Below are 17659 nucleotides of genomic sequence, written 5' to 3' on the forward strand. Positions count from 1 at the left end.
ATTTAATGGTCAAACAGATGATATAGATAGTGCATGATATTTGCAAATTTCTAGACATCACTAGTCTAGGTACTGATACAGGAAAGTTAGAAGGAAAAATATGGTAGGAGTATAATGAAGTATAGAAATAAATGTATGAACTGAATATTTGTGTCCTTTCAAAATTTATATATTGAAGTCTAGCCTCCTGATATGATGGTGTTGGTGCATTGGGCTTTTGGTAGTAATTAGGTCAGGAGGCTGGAGCCCTCATGCGTGGAATTAGTGCCCTTATATAAAAGACCTCAGATACCTTTCTCACACGCTTCTTCTGCCATATGAGGATATAAAGAAAAGATAGTCATCTGCAACCTGGAAGTGGGCCCTCACCAGAACTGGACCATGATAGTATCCTAATCTCAGGCTCCAGAACTGTAAGAAATTTACTATTTATCCAGTCTTTGTTACTTTGTCATATAAGCCAAAATTGATGAAGATAATGGAGAAGGGAAAGGATAAATACAATTATGTGTATTTTGAGCTTGGGAAATCTAAGTGAAAGTATATAATGGGTGATGGATGTATGGATCTTGACTGTTATAATGTAAACTAAAACAAAACAAAAACAAAGACAAAAATACACCCCAAACCATGGTGGCCTCATTAACAAGGAAGTGTGTTGCCAAATGGATAAACTATCTGTAGTATTATATTCAGTTCTGAATGTCACATGTTAATTTAAACTAAATCTTATTTGGAGCAACCATAGTGTAGAAGGACTGGGAAACCATGTCAAAAGCAGAATGGAATAAGGAAATGGGTTGCTTAATGCAGCCATCAAGGAGATCCGGATAGGCCTGATAGTACACAGTGTTATAAAGGATAGTTAATGCAGCACAGAGAATTTGTTTTACATTATTGTGGTAGTCAGAATAGGTCAAAATAGGTACAAGTTATTCAGAGATATATGCTGAGAATGAAAATCATATCTAATATGGGAAATGATTGCCTTATGAGGTAATTAGTGCCTACATAAGAACATACTGAAATAATGACAAGTGCCCCTAAGTAGAGGTATCATAGTGATAACTCCTATTCTTATATTGATTATTGAGTACATAGAACGAATAGTATGACAATTACATACTTATGGTTATTTTATAATTTGTTTTTAAGTTATTTTTTTGCTCCTAGGTCTATTCTGAGTTTTCTTCATAAAATTTGAAGTAGACAATAATTTTTCTTGGTATAAAATACATAAAACCTACTATCTTGAGATGATTATTGCTATAAATTTGTGAAGATTTTCTTAAAATATTATTCTAGCATTCATAACTACTTAGTTATTTAATGGAATTTAGTTGTTGCAGAAATTATTTACTGTAATCATGATGCCAAATAAAGATAGCAGAATTTTTAATTCCTCCTAGAGCAAAATGTCAAAATAAAGTGTAGTTTTTCATTACTGGATTTACAATCTTTGTGTCTTTTTTATTTTTTATTTTTGGCCACTGGGAGTTTCTTTACTGGCAATGAAATACAACCCTCATGTTGTACTGTGTAGGATAGATACTGTAAATTTCTGGTCTTGCTTTTCCATTGATCTGGATTGCCATATGGGAATCCTGTTCAGCTGATCTTTATTTCCTGAGTCAGAAATTCTGTTTTACCCATCTTTGGGGCTTTCAGTAGCTATTCTCAGTGGGCCATCAGGTATTGCACATGAAAGGGAAGGTTCAAAGGCATAGAAAGAAGGTGCAGGACTGAAATGTTTACACTGCATTTTAAAAATTTTTATAAACATTTTCTAAGCTGATGGATCAGCATGAAAGCTTAGCAGATCTAAAACCTTTATATGCTATCGTTAGGTAACATTTGAGTGCACATAGTTTTTAGGTGTGGTATGAGATTCATCATTTATAAATCTGATACAGAAAGTACTTGTTTGTATTTAGTTTTTATAATAAGCATAATTAACAAGGTTGTGATTAACTTTGTAAGTTTTTGAATATTTTTTCACAGATTTATTTGCCTGTTCTTGTTCTGCTTTTTTTTATTCCCAGCTAATGATCAGTATTGAACAAAGTGCACTTACGTTCAACATAAGAAATTAACAAGTCACTAGAAATTTTTTTAAGAAATAGACTTTTGTGGATTTGTCATAATTTGTATGGGCAGCTACATATATTACAATATAATAAAAATGTTGATTTTTTTTAAAGCAAACTTGTCATCAAAGTACCAATATAGAAAAACAACTGCTTTATCACTTAATGAAATTTTTTTTTCAATTGGAAAGATCTTTTATCATTATAGATTGACTAATGTTGTGGTGTTTTCTAATGTGTCAGTAATTTCTTTGAATATGCTAATCTGATTCTCTATTATTAGTAGATATTACATATTTAGGCTTTATAAATGATAGGTAGACAACTTGGCAACTTCTTTTAGATTTGTGTGCAGACAAAATTTTCAATATGGAGTATAAATATTTGGTAAAGGTCTTATATTTATTTTCCAGTGCAAAAATGTTTGTGAAACATTTTATAAAGCATCATGAAGTAAACATTTGAGTTTTGTATCATACACAGCATTTTCTTATTAAACAGATTTTTGACGTTACGTTAAGCTGAAACAAAATCCATGTTTCTGGGAAGTTTACATGCGTTAAAAGACTTTTTGACAAGATGAAGCCCATCTTCTGCATGGAATTATGGGAGTATTTACAGGAAATTGTACACACTTTGCTGCTGATTTATCAAAAATATTTTTGATTTGATTTTACTTTTATGGATTTTTCTTTTTGGTCGTGTGTGTGTGTGTGTGTGTGTGTGTGTGGAGAGAGAGAGAGAGAGAGAGAGAGAGAGAGACAGAGAGAGAGAGACTGATTTGCCTAGAAAATTTGCATAATGTAAATATATCCTCTAAACATGGTCAGCCTGGTTTTTTGAGATACATTGTTTGGCCTAGAGAGCAAGTAGATTTATGAGGCAGAAAATACTGGGAATTGTTTAACACAGCTTATCTTCTTCACTTATTTACAAACATAATTGTGATGTTTGAAAACCTAGCATCATCTTCATGTGAAATGACTTTGATATTAATTTCCAAATTTGAAAAGTGACAATAAAATAATGAAAACGTTAATAATATTTCATGTTTATTCTAATCATAGGTTCGGAGATTATTTAAAGTCATTTATGTAATTTTGACTTAAAATCCAAATTATTTTGGTTGAATGCCCAGAGTTCCTGGGGTTTCTTATAGTATCTGGCGATTTATTGGCTGTTTGGTTCTGCTGGTATGCTGATTTTCTTGGAGCTTTCAAAAAACTTTTAGATTTTAATCTCTATTATAATGCCCGATAGACATAATCTATTGATGTGTACCTATTTTCCAGTAAACTTTGAGGTGTTTGTGGTCAGTGTAAATTGTTTTGTCTTTGTTTGAAGTCAAGTAGTATAGTTAAGAGGCAGTGAGCTAAGAATATGTATGATTGGCCTGTTAAATGCAACAACAAATAGGATGCATTTTCTTCTCTTCTTCCTTCATCCTCTCCCCTTCCCCTTCTGTCCTCCTTTCCTCTTCCTCTGCTCCCTCCATCATCAACTTTATCATGCATGCACAGTATGTGTAGGGCACTGTGACGATTGCTACAATTCATGATTACTTTAATCCTCACCACAACCTTATATATTTTGCCAATTTTAAAGATGAGGTAACAAGGATATAAACATTGAAATAACTCCCCTAATGGTGCACAATTTCAAAGCAGCAAATTCAGGGATCCAACTCAGGACTAATTCTATGCTCATAATTTCCAGTGATTTCAATCATCTAATCATTGACTAAGCCTTAGCTAGGTTTTGAATTTCTGATACAAACACACACGCCTCTGTATTTTACGTTATTTTCTTATCTACCACATTGCCTTGCAAGTAGTAATGAGTAAATGTTTGAATGAATAAGTGAATGAATGATTCTTATATTTGCACCCCATTTTATAGTCTGCCGATATAGTCAGATATCTGTTAATAGTGATGATGATGTTGATGATGATGATGATCATTTGGTGTTGGGATTGAACCCAGGGTTTTATGCATGCTAAGTATGTGCTCTAGCATTGATCTACATCTCCAATCCTCATTCAGTATTTTAAATTGTTAAGAAGTGCATGGCTTTTTAATATGAGGAATTAATGGCAAGTTGATGACTAGACAATATTATTCTATCTATTAAAATAACTGCATACTTAAGTGGAGTATGAATATTCTGGATTTGCATCACACCTCCCCTGTGTTGTATGATGGTGGCAGCAAAGAATCTGGATGTTCTAGTGTAGAAGTTTCTAAGAGAGTGAATAGTAACTGTTGACTGTGGTGAAGATAAAGATCTTGAAAATTTTTTGAGCAGCCTAATCCTTAAAAAATCTTCTGTATGTTTTCTAATATTGATTTAGACTACAACACCTTATCATAGCTTGACTCTTTGGTGTTTAATGAATCACACACAATTGCTGCCCTTCCTCCCCACTAGTCTGCTCATCCACTTAACAAAATCCAATCACTTTTTAGTTTTAGAACAGGGTATCCATTAAAGAGATTACCTCTCTCAGTCTGAGATTAGTAACATGCCAATTTGGGCATATACCTATAGAGGTCACATGGTTATTCTTATTTCATAAAGCACTTACTTATTTGTGTGATAGAAGTTGTATCAAAAGATAGTTGATTCTATGGAAGAATGTTACTTATCTTTAATGAGATTGATACAAAGAAATAACAGTTCTGTTGAATTTCACGTGGATTTATTTAAGATCACACTACATGTAATGAAGGTATTTGGGGGGTTTAAGATGAATAGGACATAATATTGCTTTCAAGGAGCTTAAAATATAATGTTAGAAATGTATGGGCAAATAGAGAGGTTATATGAAAGTTATTATGAGTTAAATGTTGGGTAGTAACCAGAAGCCTGTGGAAGTATTTATTCTAATTGAGGTATCAGAAAAATTTATGGTAGAGAAGAGATTGCATCTGAGCTTTATGTAATGTATACATGTCTATTACATTTATGTATGTAAATATGTCAACATGTCATAGCACACACACACTCAGTATGAATTGATGTATACATATATATGGATCTTTCTAGTAGTAGGAGTTAGTAGTAGTAGTATGACAGTAGTATGGGTCTTTCTAGTAGTAGTAGTGGTAGTAGTGTGTATGAGTGTGTAGTCATGGTGGCCTTCCTAAATTCAGTTCACCTTCTGTATCTATAGGTTCTGAATCCTTGGATTCAACCAACCTTGGACTAAAAATGTGGTTAGGCTTACGATGGTGCATGCATACTCATTATGTACAGACTTTTTCTCCTTGTCACTATTCCCTAAGCAATAGAATAGAACCATTTACATGACATTTACACTGTATTAGGTATTATAAGTAATCTAGAGATAATTTAACATGTGTAGGATGATGTACATAGGTTATTTGCAAATTCTTTGCTATTTTAAAAGGTATTTAAGCATTTATGGATTTTTTTTATCCTATCATGGGAGAGGAGATGTGTTCCTGAAATCAGTTCCTACAGATATGGAGGAATGGCTTTTACTTTCATGAAAGCCTAAAAAACTAGAAGGGATCATAAAGTATCTTCTCCCTTAATTGGTGCTATTAAAATATTACCTGTGTGTTTGATGTTGGGTTTAGCACCAGAAACCAGAAAACTTTTGCAGTCATTTAGTAAACATTATAGAACCCTGATCAGTTTCTAATAGTGACATGGACATGTGATAGAACCTGGAAGAACCTAGTCATGAAGGGGCATACTTAATTTTGCAGTGAAAGCTCCCAAATTCAGGGCTTTGGAAGCTGTTAAGTATTCAGTCAGTAGCTGCTTTAGCTTGGATTAGTGTAGATGAGTAGGAAGCTATTTGAAGGTCCACTTTATACGTCATCTATTCCCACCTGTGTCATCTGACATGATTAAGTCAAAATAAGCCTCTAGTTAAGTCTGCACATAGGATCTGACCCCCTCAAATTGATTTATTTGGTTGATGTCTTTATGTATTTGAAGATGTTTTGATATACAACTAGTTGTAATTGTGACTTTATTGTTAAAAAGAAATGTAATCCTTGATGTCTCTACCTTTCCTTTCCTCATCCCTTTTCCTGGGGTTTTCCTTATCTGATACATTTACCTTACCTGTATATGTTTGAAGACAGTATTAGGGAAATAAATATAAAAGAAATAGGGACATAAAATGAAGATGATCATTTTTTTTCTTGTTAAAATATCTTATGAGTGCTATGATGGTAGAGATAGAAATTTTCTAACTGGTTTGGCAATGAAAATTAACAGGTGCATAACACAGATATCGGCTTAAAATGGGATATTGGTTTGAGTGATGATTAGAAAGTGTGGTAAACTCTTTTGGACTCATTGTTTTCCCCTTCCTAATACTTTTTAAACTTTAAGGATGTTCTTGTGATCGTCTCTGTTTTACCAAATATTATAAATTTTCTCCCAACTCCTAAATGATGCATTTCTCTTACTTTAGTTAACATGATTATCTGTGGTTGATCATGATCCAATATTACCTTGAAGAATGAATGAAATATAGCAAAAAATTCAGCTTTAGGTCATTATTTATTATGCTGATATAAACTAATATTAAATAAAACTGTCATCAAACTCTTTTTCCCCCTAAAATGACTCACCTTTTGTTGACAGAGCAGACTGTTAGTTTTGGTTTGTCATATATTTTCATTGTAAATATTCTATTACCAAATTTATTTTAAACTTTTTTTTCTATTTATTTCAGAAAGATCTTTCTCATTCAAATAATCATGAGTCTGGGATAAATTATTCCAAAAAATTACATTAATTTTTTTTCATAGTTAAATATATTCAGTTTCTTATCTGCATGGTCCTGAATGTTACTTAACCTAGATTTTAAAAAGCCCCAGAGACTCAAGGACCATGACTATGTACATCTTTTTGCTTTGTACTTTATATAATTAGGCATCTAATAAATGTTCAGTGATGATGAAAACCTAGTTAAAATGTAATGAGGGAATCCAGAATTTTTAAACAACCGAATATATCATATTCTGAAATGGCTTCTTTCTTCATAGCCAATTTAAGCCCATGTATCTGTTTATTCTCTTTATTTTCTATTGGAACATAAAAAACATTATGCTGCTTTTGTTTGAAATATCTTGATGAACTGGTTGTCAAACCTTTTCTTCTTGACTTAGTTATGGTTGGTGATATTACATCTCCCAATCTTATTTGACTTTTGACATTCAGGAATGTGCAGAGGAAGTTGAATACATAGTATGTTACAATTATAGAGCAAAAAAAAAAAAAAAGCCTTAGGAATAACACATCCTTGCTTTCCTAATTGACCCTTACAGAAATAAACGCCTTGTCTAAGTTTACACAGATATTTAATAAAAACCCATGGACAAAAATTCAAGAGTTTTAACTTCAAGCCATGTATTTTATTGTTAGCCAGTTTAATATTATTATCTTGGATGTGTGGCTTGCATTTTATGGAGACCTGGAAGTACAATTCATATCAACTTGTTTATGCATCTTTTCCATACTCACACATCTTAGTTACTGGTTATTACACTGATATTGCACACACTTAGTGTGTTAGCAACTATCCAACTTTGAGTCAACACCATATGGTGGGTCATTTGACTAAGATTAAAAAAAAACGTTTTATAAAATTATAATAAAATTATAGTTTCACTACTTACGTGTGTTTGTGGAATATTTCTAATGAGTATCTTTTTATTTGAAGATGTGTATATTGAAACAATGTCATCTTACTTTTGCTGTGAAAACTTGGAGGTTTCTGCTAGTCCTCTCTTACTACCAGTAACTGCATTAGGTATGGGTTGAATTTCATAATTTAATGTTTTTCCTTTGTGTTATTGTAGAATTGATTTATATACCTTTCTTTTATGATTAATTAGAATTTAAGTTTTGCCAAGGCAAGAACTCTTAACATCTTTTGTATTTTACCTAGTAATAACCTTATTTGTGAGAACATATTGGATATTTAATGCAATTTTTAAAATTAGTTTTTAGTCTTGCATTATACTTTTTGGTTTTATTAAAATGTCCTATAAAAGTCTAATTTTCTTGGGGGAAAAACAGACACTTTTTTCAGACTTTAAAAATGTCTCTTCAAGAATATACCAGAAATATTTGCTATTAAAAATTTGATACAAGTGTGTATTTAATTGGATTTCACAAGCATTCTGTTTTGTACACATGACTATAATGTTTAAATTTTCATTTAGAACTTTTAAAGATTTCCTTTCCTTTTATCATTAAGGAAAACATATTGGGAGAAAGAAAGTTTTTAGATAAACTGTCCCTCGTATTTTATCATTATACGATGAAACAAAATTCCTAATAATTGCATGACACTGATATGAAAATGTAACTTAGAACATTTAAATTTCTTCTATCTGGGGATTTAGTTTAAATATATTTTTTAAGTTTGATTTTTAATATGTGAAGTAGTTTTTTTTTTTAATTGCACACTATAGAAGTAAAAGTACAAAGTATTTTCAGAAATTATGTATTACAGAAAAAGATATAAAGACATTAGAATAGGTATTTGAGAATATTGGGAATTTATTTTTTATTTTTTTGGAAAAAAATGAAACTACCATTGAATTCATTTTCATTTAATTTTTGAAAAGGAAATGTTTCCATTGTTATGCTAGATTATTGTAAGCTTTATTTCTACTACATTTTATCATAATGCACACTGAGTATAAATAAACTCTGGTATGCTAAACCTAATAGCAATTAAACTGGAAATGTTTGTGTTTCATCACTGTGAACTTCGCAGAAATGTTTCCATGACAACCTCCATGCTAGTTAAGACAACCAGAGGTGATCAACAGTTTACGTATTTTTTCTCTTGTAAGAATGGAATTTGTGTTGACAGTTTTGGCCTTTAATGGCACTTTTGTTCCGTGTGAAAGTATTTGTTTACCAGATCATATGCTGTTAACTGTCAGGCTGAGGTAGAGTGACTGCTTTTGATAAAAGACTGCATTAAAATTTTTAGTCTGTGAAGCTCTTTACTCTAATTATCTCCATCAGTATGGTAGAGTCCATTTGCTTCAGCACCCTACAAATTACACTTTATTAAGACCAACTATAAAAACTAGAGGAATCTTGATTCTGTTTGGCTATCTTAAAATGGAAATTCCTTTTAACTTTGCTTCTTAAAGTTCCCATTGCATGCACATGCGAGTGTGTGCACGTACACATGCATGCATATACATGCAAATGCACGCACATGCACAGATGCACACACAAGCTTCAAGCACAACATCTGAGTGACCTCTTTACAAAAGGTTATTGGGGCAGTGTTAATGATTTTTCTTACCTCACTTACTTGCCTAGCATATTGTGGCTGCATTAGTGGTGTCTGCAACCAAGGATGTACAAAAGAGAAACATGCAAAATGAGAAAAAATAACTTTGCAGTTTCCAACAAGAATTGCTAAGATTCCATTTCTCATCAGAGAACTGAGGACCTTTCCCTGTTCCCTGTTTACTTTTTATTTTTGTATAAGGGAATAAACCCAGGGGCACTTAACCATTGAACCACATCTCCAGCTCTTTTTATATATTTTATTTAAAGACAGGATCTCCCTAAGTTGCTGAGGGGCTCACTAAGTTGCTGAGCCTGGTTTTGAACTCACAGTCCCCTACCTCAGCATATTAAAGACTTGTCTCCTCCTATGTTCGCAAAATAAACATTTATATACATATTTTTATAAAGAAGACTGGGGTTGAGAAAATTCTTTCTCTAGAGCTCTGTGAATTGCACAGTAGAGAAAAGGCTTTATCAACATAGGAAAGTTGTACTTGTCCTCTTCAGTAACTGCCTCCATGCTCATCAGCATTGTCTGATACCTGCAGGGTAGATACCAGCTGGAAAAGGAATATTATATATTTTATATTATTCAAATGTGAAAAATGAATCTTGTTTTCTAAAACAAAACCTGATATTTTCTTGGATTTATATACTTGGTAGGATTTATTATATGTCCTCTCAGTAAAGGAAAATAATGAGTTTTTTATTGGCTTTATTAAATGATAGCTAGCCAAAAAGTTATCCTTATTTTCCTTACAATAACATAAGAGTACAATAAAGGCAATATTTGTCTAAACCAGTACATGGTTTTCTTTTATTTTGGTTTTAAAAAAACATGATGTAGATTTTCCTACTTTTTTTCCTCATCATTGTCTTAACATTATCATTATCTAACTGCATAATTCCAGAAGCTTGGAAATAGCCTTGAACTTTTCTTCATTCAATTAGTCATTCATTTATCTGTTTCGTCTCATGCACTCTAGGCACTGAGGATACAGCAGAGAAAAACACACACACACACACACAAAATTAACTTTTCATTTGTAGACTTTATTCTCATGAGAGAAAACCAACAATGAAATGAATAAGTTATAAAATGTGGGGGGGCTGTGGCTGTGGCTCAGTGGTACCTCACTTGCCTGGCATGTGTGGGGCACTGGGTTCGATTTTCATCACTGCATATAAATAAATAAAATAAAGGTCTATGAACAACTAAAAAATATTTTTAAAATGTGGGATGGTGGCAAAGTAAGATAATAAAGAGTAGGATGTACAATTTTAAATATTATGGTCAAGAAGACTTAAAGATGACACTTGTACTCCCAGATCTCTTAGACATGTCTGTCTCTCTCCCACAAATGTATTTCTTTTGTGATCTACCTCATTTTAGAAAAAGGAAATGCTATCCTGCCAATATTCAGGTTAAAAACTCTGAGTCAGCCTTAACTAATCTAAAATAATGAAATATGGAGTTTTCTGTAGTATCTGAGAAGAAATCATGCTAACATGGAAGGAACACCAACATCTTGACATAGAACTGTTTTGGCAAGTTTTGAGCAATGGCGAGCAGGCCAACATAGCTGGTGCAGAGAGGAAGGGAAAAGAGTAGCAGGAGTTGGAAATGAGAAAGGAGGCATGAAGAACACAAGACTGTGTGGGTTACTGTAGCCCAGTGGAGGGTTCTGGATAGATGGCTAACACATGTGCTTTACCTCTTGTGTCAGCTTTCCTTACTGTAATATCTGAGGTAATCCATTTATAAAGAGGAAAGGTTCATTTTCCTCATGGTTTTGGAGCTTTCAGTCCATAATAATTTGGCTCAGTTGCTCTGAGCAAGGCAGCACACTGTGGTGGGAGCAATATAGAGTAAGCCTGCTTTCATTATGGCCAAAAAAGAGGAAGAATAATGGTGCTGGGGTCCAACTGTGCCCTTCAGGGGCACTCCCCCAATGACCTGAAGATCTCCCATTAGGTTTCATAACTTCTCAATAGTGTTTCTAGTTGGGGGCCCAGCCTCTAACACATGGTCCTTTGGGGAACAATTTTCCAAATCATAGTTCCTTTTAACAATATCATGCTGGAGCTGTATTGGAAACAGCTTGTACAGGGGAAAGGACAAAGACAGGGAAGGGAACAAAGATGCAACCAGTTAGGAAATTTATGACAAGAATCCAAATAAGAGATGGTAGTCGCTTGAATAAGAGTAATAGTAGTGAAGTTATGAGGAATGATCCAATTGTGGATATAATTTGAAGGTTTAACCAATAATCTTCCCTGAAAAATAGAATGTAACATCCAAAACAGAGAAGATTTAAAGTTGATTCAGAATTTATTTTCCACAGGGTAATATTTCCTTTTTCTGGGATGGGGAAGACCCTAGAAGAAAAGGGTTTGTGGGTAGGAATATCAGAAATTCAAATCTTGACAAATTTGTGGGATCTATTAAATATCTAATTATAGATATTAAGTGGAAGTTGGATAAAAGAATTCTGGAGTTTGATGCAGAGATGTGAATTATAGTGAAAGTGTGTAAATTAGCAAATAGATATTAATTTGAAATTATGAAACTGGATTAGACCACCAAAGGATGGCTTCCTAGAAACAGTCTGAAGACTGAGCCCCAGGATATTCCCTTGTTAAGATACTGAATAAATAAGGGAGAACCAGTCAAGGAGACAGAAATATGTCACAAAGAAATGGGGAAAACCTAAGGATTATCCTAGAAGCCAGGAAGAAAGCTTTTTAGAGAAAAAATCATGATTACTTGTGTTAAATGATGCTGATACATAAGGACAAATGGAAGAAGGGAAAAAAAGAGAGAAGGGAAGGAGAAAAATTGGAGATTGGAGTTCTGAAAATGGGCATAGTTCACGGCAGGAATGTCACCACCTTCCACTGTTCTGACTGCATTTGGGGAGATTTTTTTGACTAATAGTCTGTCTCTTGTTATGTATTTTCTGATGAATCTCCATAGATTTTGGATAATTATATTTGTTCTTTTTTACCAGCTTAATAGATTTCTCTCCTGGGGACACATTTCTTAGAGAACCATTTGGGAGTTGTATTTCCCATACAACCCCCCCCCCCATTTTTAGCTTAATATTTCACAAACATTTTCTGACTACAAATCAAAGTTCAAATTTTTAATGACCATAATATGAACTTATATTCTGTATATTTATTTATACAAAGTTATTTTATTTTTTCATTATGGTTAGATTGATTTCTTTTATTCCCTTTATACATAAAGCTATTGTTAATAAATTTGATGCATATATCTTTGTCTAATTTTTGAATTTTGCATTAGGGTCTATATCTACCAGTGAAATTATGGAATAAGACAAATTTCTTTTCAGAAAAGTTATATACCAATTTCTAATCTCTCTAGCAGTGTGGAAATGCATTATATTGATTTTCACTAATATCAAATTTTATTGCTTTAAAATTACTGCTAATTTGATGACTAACTGGAAATTTAACTTGGGATAAAAGCATTTTAATCTTTTGCTTCTGATTTTAAGTATCATTTTCAAGTTAGGACTAAAATCTATTTGTAGGTAAAGGCAAAATTTAATATTATAAAAGGCAAAGAAAATCTAAGTGGAACCAGAATAACAAACCCAGAGGTGCTATTTTCATTGCTGTTGGCTATGCAATGTGTGGTATGCATATTTTTTTTCTGTCATGAACAGTATAGGTTTTAGAATATATTCACTTTCTGCTCAGCTTCTTTCACACTTTCATTTTCTAAAAGTAAAGTCTTAAAAGAAAGAAATACATTTTACTTGTTCAACTGAACTATGTAAATGTGAAAAATATATAGGTGATCTAATATAGATTCTTGGTGATTACCAATATAAATTGAAAATTGCTTTATAATTTAGTATATATAAAAAGCCACAGTTTCCCTGACCCAAGTTTTGTTGTAGCTCAAAAAGAGATCTATGATGTTTAAATATTTCTGACTTTGAAAATTTTATTTATTTGCAAAATTTGAATTATTTCACTTACAAAATTTTGGCAGTGTTTACAGATTTTTGTGTGTGCATGTGTGTGTGTGTGTGTGTGTGTGTGTGTTGCTCCCTATTTTCTGTTTGTGAAGCACATGTGTTAATGTTCTTTCTAGTTCTCAGCTTCAGTCATTGGTAACAAGAGAAAAGGTGTGCCTCATATATATTTAAGAAATTTCATAGGTAATTATAAAATTTTCACATTTTACTTGAATGTCTTTTATAACCTAATATTTCCTTCCTTCTTTTTCAATGTAAAATTCCAAACAAAATATGCCTATCAATGATATAACACAATTCAGGGTTAGCAGAAGAAGGATTTGGCTGGAAGGTTGCCCTCCACATTTTCTTATTGCTACTGTGGGTCAGAATTTCTGTGACTGTGTGCCTTAACCAGTGTATTACATATGCAGCATTCTTAATTGTACTATCTTATATCTCCACATTAAAATATCTTAGAACAATAACTTTTATTTCATCATAAGTGCTTTTTGTTTCTGAAGAACTTTTTCTCAACACTGATGTAACCCTTCTTTGCAGCATTGGAGAGCTGCAGTTTCCTCTTATGATTTGAAAACTTAAGTTACAAACAATCTAAGTCTTTACTTTCCTATACATTTTATTTTCAAAATTCTGCTTTGGCTGAGATTGAAATAGTATAGTTTGAGTATCCCTAATTTAAAATCTGAAATCTGAAATGCTCCTAAATCTCAAACTTTTTCTGCACTGAAAGGATGCCATAAGTGCAGAATTCTATACTTGACCTCATGTGACAGGTCACAGTCCAAACTCGGGCACACTAAAAATAATGTAAAAAAAAAAATTTCTTCAACCCATGTTTATAATGTCCACATGAAACAATTATATCAGATAAGGGACAGTCAATCTATAATACAGTTAACTCAAAAGGTGATTATGTTTATAGACTAAAAGTAAAAATTTTACTACAGTTTACTAAAGTATAGTTTATAGTATATGTTAGCTTTTATGTAAGAAAAAATTTTCAAGACTGTAAACTTTTATTGCTTTCTAAAAATGGGCCGTAGCCTTTTGAGGCTATTCGAAAAAAGGAGCTTCAGCTCGTCTTTCAAGAATTTTAAGAACGTTTACTAAATGAGTCTAAGCATCAGAGCAAAAGAAAATTTAAAAGCAACTCTAGAAATAACAGCAATATAAAACCTGTTACAATGAATTATTCATGTAGTCTAATTTGTCTATACCTTTATTATTACAGGAGATAATATAGACTATTATCTTTAGACAATAATAATGAGCTAATGTTACTCCTTAGTGAATGAGGGATGCTGTGATTTCTTTAAGAATGTATAAGATGACTACAACCTTAAAAATCCAAATGAGTTTGTTAAAAATGGTGAGAAAGATGGACCCCATATATGAATTTTAAATTCATAGTTTTAAAATGGTTTTTGAGAAAACAATGACTTTTATGAATTTGCCTTTCATCAAGATTTATCAAGGTTTATTAAAAAATAACACCAGCTTGAATTAATTAATATTCTTGTACCAAATTGTATGTTATCTGTACACATTTACCCATTGTGTTATTAGTGTTTTTTCTACCCTAAGGAGGTTAATATCATGTATAAATTTTAAAAATAAGGAAATAGGGATTTAGAGAGTTGGAGGAACATTTAGTGAATATTGGGTTCATTATTATAATGTGAGTCTGTAAGTAAGTGGATCTTTAACATTCAGATTTAGAGGAAATTTTGGGGGGCTTACTTGTTTTACCATCTCAAGAGAATACATTTTTGATAACTGTGATGAGTATTATGAAGAATTAAACAGGCACTTTTTTACATAATTTTAGATGAGAGACATTTTCACTAAACTTGAGGTCATCAAGTCCCTACAAAGATGAGAAATTGACAGGCACTTTTGGTATACCTGTTAAATAAATTGCATTGTAAACTTTCTGAATTTTATTCAGTTCATTTAAGTTGTACTTTGGATGAAATCTAGTTATAAATGGTAACTTCACATGGAAAAGTTGGAGAAGTTTTAGTGAAAAAAATATTTCTGACTTGCTTTAATGGAACAAAGTGCTAATCAAAAGTTTATCATAGAATTTAATGATAAGCAAGGAAACTGGCCTATGTGATAATTGAATTAAAGTTGAAGATGTTAACATTAGCTTTAGCTTAATAAAAGCTTTAGTTTAGCTTCATGTAGATACAGATGGTTACATATAGAACTATTTATAGATGTGTATATACACTGGGCATAGTATACACACATGTATTTCCTTGCTCTGCCAAATGAGAGGGCTTAAAACCAACAAACATACCTAGTGTCTATATCTTGGATTCTAATACCATTCTCTAATTTTAAAAAAAGAATATTTCAAAAAGTTATGTTGATCATAGGATCAGAGCAGGAAATATACAATGTGGAGCCCTTGTGATGCTGGAAAATGAGGCCATGTTTTTAAAAAAAATTGTAAAATAAATTTCCATACCAAATAAATAAGTAAAACTACAAACAAGAGTAGATAGACATTTTATTACATAAGAAATTCAAATAATTGAAGGAGGTGAAACCTAGCATCCAACTATTTCAGTGTGGGCTGAGCCTCGTGACTTCCCTACAAAGAGGGCAGTACAGAAAAGTGCATAAAGAATTAACTTTACAGAATAGAAGCCCGAGACCCTTCCTCAGCCAGATCCTCAAGGTCAGTGTCAACAGTTATCTTTATGTTTATCCTCTGTGGTCCAGTCCCTGAAAAACCCTTCACCCCATTCTAATCAGGAGATAAACATCAGGTTGGTTTCAACTGAGGGACCATCTGAAAAATACCTGACCAGCATGGCTCAGTACTCTAAAGATCAACAAAAACAAAGTCTGAGAATCTCATAGCTAAGGGCAGTCTAAGGGTGTGGTATCCTGCAGCAGCTACAACAGCAACAGATTAAAAACTAAGGAAATGAGAAGGAACCATAGACTTTATTTTTTTTAAAGTTAACTTTGCATTTCTGTGTCTGTAGGCTTAGTGTAGCTAACCAGGGGTATATGTAGGGGGTTACCAGGGTATATGTATGTATGGCAATATTGAAAAATAAAAATAGCTAACACTGTATAGCTTACTATAGGCCAGATACTTCTAAAAATTAGCTGTCTTCATTTGTAAAACAACTCTTTGGTGGGTATTCTTAATCTCACATTAAAGTTGAAGTAATGATTGATTATCTTTTCCAAGATTAAACATTGATACCAGTTTCCAGATCCTGTTCTTATTTTGGGGGCTCTACAGGTTTATTCTTGTGACCCAGAGAGAAGGGTTGTTGTGCAGAAAGTTGCAGGGAACAATTCCCCTGTTACCAGGTTCAACTTCTGCCCAGATCTGTAAGGTGTAAAACATAATACTGAGCAGTCTTTTATAATTTATATAATAAAAGTAGAAAGTTTATTCCTGTAGAATAAAATTTGTTAACTTTCCTATGCCCATTTTGTTGGTGCCTTTATCCTTTTGTATCAGGTAGACTACAAAATTTTCTACCAACTACTAGAATGCCAAACTCACTAGTTTTTTGGTAGTTGGGAGAATATCTGCACCAATATACGTTAGTCAGAATAGTCTTTACTTAACATCTTTGTTATATTATATCCTTTAAAAGTATTTCCTTTTTTTTTTTAGCCCATTCCTATAACAGCATTTGGATTTGGTTGGCTTTGTAATCTTCAAATAGCAGATAAGTAACTGAAGTCTGGGAATATTAAATCAAGATTGTATGACAGTGTGTTTGAAGAGCTCAAAAATGTATAATCCCGCAGACTTTTGTTGTGCATTTTTTCCGCATAGAAATAATAAAGTTAGTTAACAATTTCTTAAGAGCTTTTTTAGAGCCTAGCTGACAAAGAGCTGTTGTTTTTATTTTATGAAAATTATTGTATATTTCCATAATTGCAGTCCAAATAGAGGTGAGGCTAATAAGCAGAGACAAATATCTTCCCAGAAAAAAATATAAAAAATATGCGTTCTTTCAATTGAAATGAACTGTTTGCCCTTGGCTTGAGTCTTTAGGGGGCCTCACAAACTAGTTTTTTGATTTCCACATAGTGAGGACCTAATGAGACTTATTTATTTTAGATACAGAAAAATTGCCAAAGTATTTCTTTCGTTGTAAACTGTATAAAAATTCTATAGTTTAAACCACAGTAGAATAGTCTATCATTTTACAGCTGTAGCTGTCCATGACACATCCTGAATAGGATGTGCCATGTCACTGGCA

General features: G+C 32.5%; 1 protein-coding gene across 1 annotated transcript in view; it reads left to right on the top strand.

Moving 5' to 3' along the window:
- Positions 1-17659, top strand: part of Foxp2 (forkhead box P2) — a 544876-nt gene that overhangs the window by 35029 nt on the left and 492188 nt on the right. The gene's annotated exons all lie outside the window — the stretch shown is intronic.

Source organism: Urocitellus parryii, chromosome 3, assembly GCF_045843805.1.
Source record: "Urocitellus parryii isolate mUroPar1 chromosome 3, mUroPar1.hap1, whole genome shotgun sequence".
Classification (NCBI taxonomy): Eukaryota; Metazoa; Chordata; class Mammalia; order Rodentia; family Sciuridae; genus Urocitellus; species Urocitellus parryii.